Raw genomic sequence first — 10,838 nt, 5'->3', positions numbered from 1 at the left:
TATTTAAACCAGAAAGCTTTTTATCTAAAAGCTGAGCTAAGTCATCAAGAGATTTAAATTTAAAATCCTGAATCTCAGGAGGTCTTTGAATATGGGTAAGAATGTTTTGATCAACTGTTTTACTTCCTGAAGTGGAGGCAATATCAGTTGGTCCTTTCTTAGTACCCATTTTTTTTATTAAAATAGTCAAATCATCAAGTTTTTTATCAAGAGAACCAATATGTTCTCCTAAAATTTTAACATATAAACCCAAATAATTGTTTTGAGAAATCAATTTATTAATTTCTGCAATACTAATAGCTGCCACATTATCATCAATAAATTTTTGAAAGGCAGTGAAAGTAATACCAGTATTATTAGGTAAAATAAAGGGAGCCTGAGGCGGATAAATTGCTTTAGTAATATTACCACTCCCGTCTTTATAAGATCTTTCTAATACCTTTATATAAAGAGGTAAATAAGTTGTTATAAACCAAGGAACAAAATACATAATTTGATTATGTAAGGCACAAGTTTCATAAAATTCTTGAGATATATTACTCAAATCCTCTTTACTATAAGTATCAAAAAACCATGTTTTAAACTGGTTCCATTTTTCACTAAAAAATTCTTTTTGAATATAAATACGGGCCCGAGAACCTGGGCTAAAATCAATTTGGTGTGGAATCATTAAATATTATTGGGGTCGAAATCCATCTCAGATAGAGAAGGAATATCCTTATCTGAAATATTGTCATTATCTTGAACAATATTTGTTTGAGGGTTAATCTTAACCCTTTCAACCCTCTTATCTTTGGTATCGGGATAATCACTAGCAATAGTGTGTAAAGAAGCCGCACGATTGCGAGCTGGACCGTAAACTGGTTCAACAGGGGAAATATGTTGCATAGCAGGTAGAAGTCTGTGATTAGAAAAAGAATGTCTATTATAAATAGTAGACTTATCATCAAATTGAATACAAATCCTACCATCCGGATTTTGAGTGACATGCGAAAATTCAGTATTTGACAAGTCGTTAGTAATCTGACTTGGGGATATAACAGAATTTAAAGTCCATGTAGTCGGAAAATTAATTTCCTCCCATCTGATAGGTCTCCTAGTGGTGACCTTGGACTTTGCAAAATTGGTTTCGACCAATATGGTCTGATCCGAAGTATCGTATAACTTACATTTCGGATTTAAAGTAGATAATAATTTGAAATAAATCCTATAGGACAGACATATAAGTTCAGAACCAGGCGCATAATTATAACCATGCGTTTTCACATTTAAAGTTAAAGCATCAAGAATATTAACATCAGAAAGAGATAGTTGCAAATTGGGTTGAGTATTAAAATATACTGGACCATAGGCCACTGTAGATTCTATCGAACCCATTAGAGACTGTCTGAAATTCAGATTTCTAGCATCTCTAAGAGCTGCTAAGAAGGTCTCTGGTAACCCTTTAAGGGTTAAAGGTTTAAAAGCAATTTGAACCATACCAATATGCACATAATGGTAATGATGTTTATATAAATCTATATCATGCTTGTTTAACAAACGAATAGTCTGTTCAGATGAATTTAATGCTAAAGACTGTTCAGTCGTTTTTATCAATTGTTTAGAAGAAAGTTTATCAAACCAACCATAATCATAAATGGTTTTTATAGAAACTTTAGGAATTGTCCATTTATTTAACAAATCAAGGTTTTGAGGTATATCTACCTCTTCAAGTCTAGTACTTTTAGTACTTGTTTCTCCCAGATCCATTCCAAAAGCTTCATATCTATGTTGAATCTTTCATATCTATTACACAATTACCATGAAAATTCCTAGGCTCTGATACCATTTATCACCAGGATCTAGGTAGGCGGGCGGTAGTCCGCACGGCCATCCAGATCTAGCTGCTTTAGTACACTTTAAAGGTTGGCGGTAGTCCGCACGACCAATAAGGATTCGAAATATACGGAAATTCTATTATAGTTTAATGACTGTATGGAAGGATCTATATCCTTTTACCCAAGCAAGGGGCCTGTCTAAGCCCGATACATACTCTTACTGAGCCCATGTGTCTAGCAGTTCTAACTGTGAAAGAGATAGCCCTTTTGACAACTTCAGCGGGCTTTAATGTCACAGCTGGCTAGACGTAGCCACTAAGGCAAAGCCAATAAGAGTAGTACCAGAACCGACTGTACCACCATCTTGGAACCAAATCAAGAAACTATATTAAAATTTCTTTATATTTTGAAAGAGTCTGGATTCTTCATGGTTAATATGCAAGAGAAATTAGTTCTTCAACATAGATATGAATCTGTTTAGCCGGACATAGTCACGGCTAGGGAGAGATACTAAAAATACTTAAAAGAAGAATAAATATGTACCTTGTAGGCCGAGAAGCAAGGCCCTGAAGATGAACTGCAAAACTTTTATTAATTCTTGTACTCGATTTACAAACTAAGCTATGAACTAAGTGTTTACAAAGGGGGTTGGTTGAGAGAGAGAGAGAGGAGAGAGAAAGTAGAGAGAGAGGGGGGGTTCCGGCTCTTCCTTCTTCAAATGAAGAAGCATCCTTATATAACAAAAAAAAATCTTGAATAGTAAAATGGGTCCCACATCTGGGTCCCTACACAGTGTTTTTACTGTAGATAAACAGTGTTTCTACTGTTGATGAACAGTGTATCTACTGTTTAAGTGGGTCCTGGCGGCTGATAAGCTGTCAAGTCTTCTTTTTGTCCATATTTTGCATCTGTTGGAGGAATTCTTCCACCTTGTCAATTTCTCTGTCAGATAATATCATTTCTGGCTGTATAGGTTGAGTATCTTCTACGAGGTCATCACCACTCGTCTCACTTCTCATTGAAGTGTCTGATTTTTCACACTGATCTAGTGATTGGAGCAGATTTCTTTTCAATCCTTCTAAGTATTGATTTATCAAATCCATTTTATCTCCATCTTGGATTGATATTCTCCGAGCAATATGTTTAACAGTGCTTTCTTCTACTATCCTTTTTTGAGGGGCTGTCACATATAAATGAATTTGTGTTTTTATAGAATCTAATAATTCTTGGCCGTATAACGTCTTTGTTTTGGGATCAGTTTTCATCAATTTGTCCCAAAAATTGTTGTAGAATACCCTATATAAACAAGGGATTTGTTCTTCCGTATAACCCATTTCCGGGGTCCATTTATGGATCCAGGGGATAGAAAATTCAATAAAGAAGTAAATCTGATCAATTTTTTCTAGATAGCAGATATGATCTGCGTGATATAAATCTGTTAAGAACGGAGAGGCTTTTGTCCATTCTTTGTATAATTTTAGGAATGGTTCAGGCAAAATTTTTGTAGTAGGACCGTGGTATGACCACCAGTTTAAAAACCAGTTAGGGATAGGTCCTGTAAATACCTTGGCGCATACCTTGATAAACCAAGTATGCTTATGTCTTTCATTGTTATAATAAAGCACTCTATCAAATGCTTGAATATAATCCCAATAAGTGAAATTCATTGGTGATTTATTAAGGCTTATCTGCCTTTCTTTCATTGTGGAAATACCCCATTCTTCAACAGATATAATCTGTTTGATAATGACTTTTGAAAAGTTATAAACATTTTCATTTGTGTTATAACCTGAAAAGTGCTGGAATTCTGCACTACCTGTACTGATCAGGATAGTTTCATAATAGGTGCGGGTTTTATATGATTCACCCGGATAGTATAATCCATTAATCAGATATCTCTGAAATATTTTCCACGGTTCTTCTTTTCTCTGAATCTCAGAGTTTTCAAGGAGAAATATCATTTCTCTTTTTGGTAACTTTTCATATGACTTGATATCGTCATTGTCTTCCTCTTTAGCAATTGAAGCAAAAGTATCACTTTGCTTTTTGGATGCTAAATAAGCCTGCAGATGTCCGTATAACGGACTGTCTTCTGGAATATCTTCCAGATGTATAGAATGTCCTGAGGATTCTCCTGTATGCGGCACCTTTGAGTTTATCAAACTCTTTTTTCCTCTTTGTATTACTGGAGAGGTTGATGAGGATCCGTATGACGATCCCTGAGAATAAGTCCTACTAGGGGAAGATCTTCCCCTACCTCTGCCCCGGGTGACCCATGAAGGGTCCATTCTGCGGAAATTGCAAATCATTATTAATTAAAAAGTGATTGCAAATCATTATTAATTAAAAAGGATAGCATAATTCTAGTGCTGATATCATCTTGACCGAAGGGACACACATTTTCAATTAACTGAAGAATATCAATAACTTCTTGAAAATTATAGTGTTCTTCTTCCCTTGTTTGAATAATGTCAGCCATAATAATATCAAGTATAACTTCTTGTAAGTCTCTATTTAATTTAATCACTTTAAGAATAGTGATCAGTACCTTATCATCCAAAAACATGGTATAATAATTCATAATCTATTCTAAATATTCCCGGGATAGAAAATCCGGAAGGGAATTATCAATTCCTTTTTTGTATTGTATTTCAAAATCGAAAGGTGCTAGCTGAGCCTGCCATCTAGCAAATATTAATTTTGAAGCATCGTGCTTAAAATCTTTGTCAAACATGTATTTAACCGATTGAGCATCAGTTTTTATCAAAAACTTTTGGTTGTATAAGTCGTCTTGAAATTTTAATACACACTTAACAATTGTTAACATTTCATGCGCCACAGTAGCGTATTTCTTTTGAGCTTCGGTCCATTTACCAGAGTGAAATCTTATTAAGTATTCACTCTTATTATTGGGATTTACTTGTTTCAAAATCCCTCCATATCCAACATTAGACGCATCTGTCTCGATAATCTTTTGCCAAGTAGGATTGGCAAGGGTTAAACATGGTAAAGATTTAACACGCCCTTTAATACTTTTGACTAACTCAGTATGTTGGTTAGTCCAAGGGTGTTTATGATCTTTCTTTAGCCGATCGTATAGAGGGGCTAGATCTCGTGACAAACTTTTATAAAAAGGGGAAATATAATTTAAGCTTCCCAAAAATCTTTGTAATTGAGTCCTGTCAGTGATAACATCAGGAAATTTTGAGGCAAAATCAATAGATCTTTGTATTGGGGTAATTTTTCCCTGGCAAATATTATGACCTAGAAAACGAACACTTGTTTGGAATAGACTCATCTTGGGCTTAGAGATTACTAAACCGTTTTGTATAACAATTTTCTTGAAAATATCAAGATGCTTAATATGCATCTCCAGAGTTTTAGAAAATACCAATATGTCGTCAATATAAACGATGATAAAATCCAAATATGGGTTAAAAATATCATTCATAATTTTTTGAAATTCAGAAGGGGCATTTTTCAAACCAAATGGCATAACATTCCATTCATATTGCCCAAATGGAACATTAAAAGCAGTCCTATAAGTATGCTCTTTAAATATTTGAATTTGCCAATAACCAGATTTTAAATCAAATTTTGAAAATATATTGGCGTCATATAATCTGGATAGCAAGTCCCTTTTATTAGGGATAGGATACCTAATCCATTTCAGATGTTTATTTAATGGTTTATAATTTATGACTAAGCGAGGAATACCTCGTTCCTTCTCTGCCGCATTATTAACATAAAAGGCAGAACATGACCAAGGAGATTTTGAGGGTTTTATCAAACCCTTTTGTAACAAACTATCAATCTCGTTTTTGCAGAATTCAACTAGCTCAGCATTCATCTGGCAAGGTCGAGATTTAGTAGGAATATCATCCTCAGAGAAGGTTTCTTCGTATGGAAGAGTTACAATATGCCTTTTCCTGTTCCAAAAGGCACTAGGGTGATCGGCGCAAACATCAACGGCCATTTTTTCAGCAATTAATTTAATCTTCTGCTGAACTTTTGCAGATTGTATAGTATCAAATATATTCATACTAAGAATTTCTAATTGTAGTGAATCAACATGCCTTTGTTTCATATTAATCAAGGCATTAATATCTCTAGTTACGGGATCTGTAACAAAGGAATAGCTTATCCTTTTATCTTGATAAGTAGCAGAAAAACCATGTTTATCTATATTATTAAACGGATAAATAGCATTAATAAAAGGTGTTCCAAGTATGATTGGAGGGTATAACTGGTTTTTTACCAAAAAGAAGAAATGTGGAATACAGACTTTATTCTGGCAAATATGAGTATTAGGCAATTTGTACTCTATATCTAAAGCATGACCAGAAGCGGATTTCACCAAATGAGTAGTCTTTTGAAAATATCTAGTAGGAATCAATCCTTCCTGAATGCAGCTTACATCTGCACCACTATCAATCATAGCTATATCAGTTATAGAAAAATTATTATCAATTAAAATAGTACATTTAATATACCATTTGTGTGCAGTAACAATTTGCATCATACCTAAAAATAAATCAGATTTTTCATCAGAAATTTCTTTTCCTTTATCATTAGAAAAATCAGAAAATCCTTTAGTCGAAGATTCAGGTAGAGAATTATTTTTCTCAATTTGAGTAATCCGGTGATCGCAAATCATTTGATTTTGCTTAAGAGACTTAATATCTCTTTTCAAATTTTCGATTTCTTCTTTTAAATCATCAAAAGAAGTATCTCGACTAGGAGTACTGGACTTTTGAAGTCTTCTATTTATTTCAGATAAAGAATATGGTGCAAAGTGTTCAAATTCGTTTTTGTATTTTTCAACAGTTTTTGAACTACTAGAACTTGAACTTGCAGCTAAAGTAATAATTTTTTCACGAAGTTTTTCATCAGTAACTTCTTTTAAAAGTTCTATTACATTGTCAGATGTAATAGTTTTTATATTAAGATCATCAAATTGTGATTTCAATTTATAAAATTCGTCACTATCACAAGCACAAATATCACCTTTGCAAGCAGTGCAAGCAGTATCAACATTTTTATTATTATCAGAAAAATCAATTAACTCAACTTCAGCTTCAGATTCAGTCTCTGAGTAATAGTCAGATTCTGATCCCGAAGTGTATAACAAGCCATAAACCTTATCGTGTAACTCATCATCGAGTTCTAAGGTTTTTAGCTTTTGAAGCTTGCAGTTTGGAGAAATATGACCAAACTTTCCACACTTATAACACTTAATATCAGCGAGATCACGTTTGGATCTATTCTTCGCAAATCGAGTAGATTTCCTGTTCGCTTTTCTAGTATCACGTTCTTCCTTAGGCCTATATCTAGACCTCTTTTTCTTATACGGGCTATCCGGGTTAGGGTACCTATGATATTTGGTTTTCTTCTTCCTATTTTGAGTGGAAGTTCCGGGTAAACCAAACTGGGTACAAAAGTCACCTACTTGGGACCTTTCTTTAAGCTTATCTATCTTAAGCTGTCTAGAAAGTCTTAGCTCATTACATAATTTAAGACCTTCTTCTGTACAAACACCTATAAGCTTACCATAGGTATAATTATTATACAGAATCTCTCCGCAACTACCCTTTAACACATTCCTTACTCTTTCAGCAAATAAGGAAGGGAGGCCGTCTATAAACTTGGCTTTCCAGTGCTCATATCTATTCTCGGGTAGTTCCATAACTCTACTCATAAAAGTATCTTTATACCATCTAAACTCACTAAGGGTCTTACATCTAAGTCCATTAAGTAAAGTTCGGACGGTCTGATGGTTTGAGGTAAATCTACCGTTGAAATGCTCTAAAATTGTAAGGATAAGAGTATAAACTGCATCTTCTCTACCCACTACTAGAGCCATACCTATGTTATCAACACCTTCGTCGGTTGCCGTAGCATTTATAACGAACGCCTTTTCCTCTACAGATAAATGATTATCCCACCAGCCACGAAGTTGGCCAGTAAAACCTGCAATAATCATTTTGCAAATAGTTCTATCTGTATTTTTAACACTTTTACAGATAGTCGAATACATGAGCATTCTGTGTACGAGAATGGTTAATTGTCTATCAGTTAGACCATCAAGATTCCATTCATAAATTTCGGAACCGTTATAAGACGTATTAGTCTGATTCCAATCTCGTTCCTCAATCAACACATCTTGAGGAGTAGGACGAGGATAATAATAGGTCTGCATTCTCGGTTTATCAGCATACCTATGATTTTGTTTAACAATCCCTTTGAGTTTATTAAACTCTGACCAAGTCTCAGTTTTATAATCAGAAACGGTCTCCATTTTATCAGCAAAATTTTTTGATAAATCAATAGGTCTAATATTTAAACCAGAAAGCTTTTTATCTAAAAGCTGAGCTAAGTCATCAAGAGATTTAAATTTAAAATCCTGAATCTCAGGAGGTCTTTGAATATGGGTAAGAATGTTTTGATCAACTGTTTTACTTCCTGAAGTGGAGGCAATATCAGTTGGTCCTTTCTTAGTACCCATTTTTTTTATTAAAATAGTCAAATCATCAAGTTTTTTATCAAGAGAACCAATATGTTCTCCTAAAATTTTAACATATAAACCCAAATAATTGTTTTGAGAAATCAATTTATTAATTTCTGCAATACTAATAGCTGCCACATTATCATCAATAAATTTTTGAAAGGCAGTGAAAGTAATACCAGTATTATTAGGTAAAATAAAGGGAGCCTGAGGCGGATAAATTGCTTTAGTAATATTACCACTCCCGTCTTTATAAGATCTTTCTAATACCTTTATATAAAGAGGTAAATAAGTTGTTATAAACCAAGGAACAAAATACATAATTTGATTATGTAAGGCACAAGTTTCATAAAATTCTTGAGATATATTACTCAAATCCTCTTTACTATAAGTATCAAAAAACCATGTTTTAAACTGGTTCCATTTTTCACTAAAAAATTCTTTTTGAATATAAATACGGGCCCGAGAACCTGGGCTAAAATCAATTTGGTGTGGAATCATTAAATATTATTGGGGTCGAAATCCATCTCAGATAGAGAAGGAATATCCTTATCTGAAATATTGTCATTATCTTGAACAATATTTGTTTGAGGGTTAATCTTAACCCTTTCAACCCTCTTATCTTTGGAATCAGGCTTATCGCTAGCAATAGTGTGTAAAGAAGCCGCACGATTGCGAGCTGGACCGTAAACTGGTTCAACAGGGGAAATATGTTGCATAGCAGGTAGAAGTCTGTGATTAGAAAAAGAATGTCTATTATAAATAGTAGACTTATCATCAAATTGAATACAAATCCTACCATCCGGATTTTGAGTGACATGCGAAAATTCAGTATTTGACCCGTGCAAAGTCTGCTAAGACTTTTATAGCCAAAAGTGTAATGACTATTCGGGCAATTTTTGTATCATGTCCGCTACCCTCATTACTATCTTTAAGTTGTTACCCTAAGAGCGCATTAATCAATTCTAAATCGCGTCTTAATTCAAACTACCCGTCCCTTCCTATAGTCCAGGAGGCTTTGGACACTATTCTAAAGGAATAGTTCTAGACTTAAAGAAAATCTCAAGTTTCTATTTCTATTCTTATTAGCGTCGCATAAGAGAGAGCACATTAGGACTTAAACAAATAACACATAACGCAAGTAAGGGCTCTTGTTGGCCTCCGAATTAATTAAGTCATTAGTGCGATAAAGCGGACTCTAAAAATATACCGAGCTTCTTATTTAATATCAGATAACTCAAATATTAAAATGTAAAGAATGGACCCAAACCAAGAACGCTATGAAAAAATTATTAGAATAAATTATCTGAAAACAATAAAGGATGAAGTAGTGTGTTTGTTTTATGTACCAATAGGCCAGAAAGAAATAGACTAAAGTAAGACTCATGATCTTTCTTTTAAAAAAAAACTTGAATGCGGGAAAGTTCACTTGTATACAAAGGTCGTTATTAGGTCCAATCCTTAAATAGACATATTCTTTTGTAAATATAGGCGGCAATTGAAAGGAAATCCTATAGAACTTTTGGTTTAGACTAAGATTGAACTTGTACAAGTAATTATTGCTCCATGGAAAGAAAGCACGAGTTACTGCTTTGCTCAATATCAAGACCGATGACGGGTTCAAATTTCAAAATACTTAAGGGTTTTCAATATTAAAGAAGAAAGTTGAGTATACTTATTGAGTCCAAGAACGCTACAAGACGTTATTATTATCAAAATAACACAAAACAAACCTATTTTTTCTTGTATTTAAATCCTATAGGTATGGTACTAGAAAAATATGTTATCAATAATTAGAAAAAATAGAAGCAAACAAGGGCGGCAAAGAGCATATAGCTGCAGCAAATAATAAACCAATTCCCATCCCTCATTCGCTCTATTTCCCTAATGCATAGCGTTTACATCGTTGCAAGGCCAGCGAGATACAAAAAAGGACTATGATACAGAACAACCATTCAAAACTTCAAGCAGACTTTCAAACAAATTTTCAAGACTCTCGGCTCCCGGGCAACTCCAACTTTGGCCCTTAAAATTAAGACAGAAAGCCGCAAATGCATATCAAACACACTGTTGAACATCATTAATCCTTAATTCTTCCAAGAGATATGATCTCTATATGTTTAAACACTTAAATCACACCAAACGGTATAAAAAAGAAATCCAAAACATGTATTCGAACTAATTCTAACAGAAAACTTGTTTGAATATTACTGGTTACATTATTTTCCTAAAAATCTCTAATATTCGGTTTAGGGCAATTATTATTTCAAGAATATAAAAAAACATATCAAGACATACAGATGGTTAGATAATCTCATTATTATCTAATGACTTGGTTTCTATCAGATTCAAACATGGAATGTAACAACACAATACGTTTTAAACATAGTTGGAAGGTTTTAATAGGCAGGTATCATAAAATTAAGCAAAACATATTAGGGAAGAGAAAGGCAGAACTGACCTGTGCCTTCCTATCAGAATGCCTCGTGCATTCAAGCAGTTCCAACATAAATAAA

The sequence above is a fragment of the Nicotiana sylvestris genome, chromosome 4 (genome assembly GCF_000393655.2).
Source record: "Nicotiana sylvestris chromosome 4, ASM39365v2, whole genome shotgun sequence".
Lineage (NCBI taxonomy): Eukaryota > Viridiplantae > Streptophyta > Magnoliopsida > Solanales > Solanaceae > Nicotiana > Nicotiana sylvestris.
The sequence above is the reverse complement of the archived record's forward strand: the minus strand, read 5'-3'. Positions refer to the sequence as shown.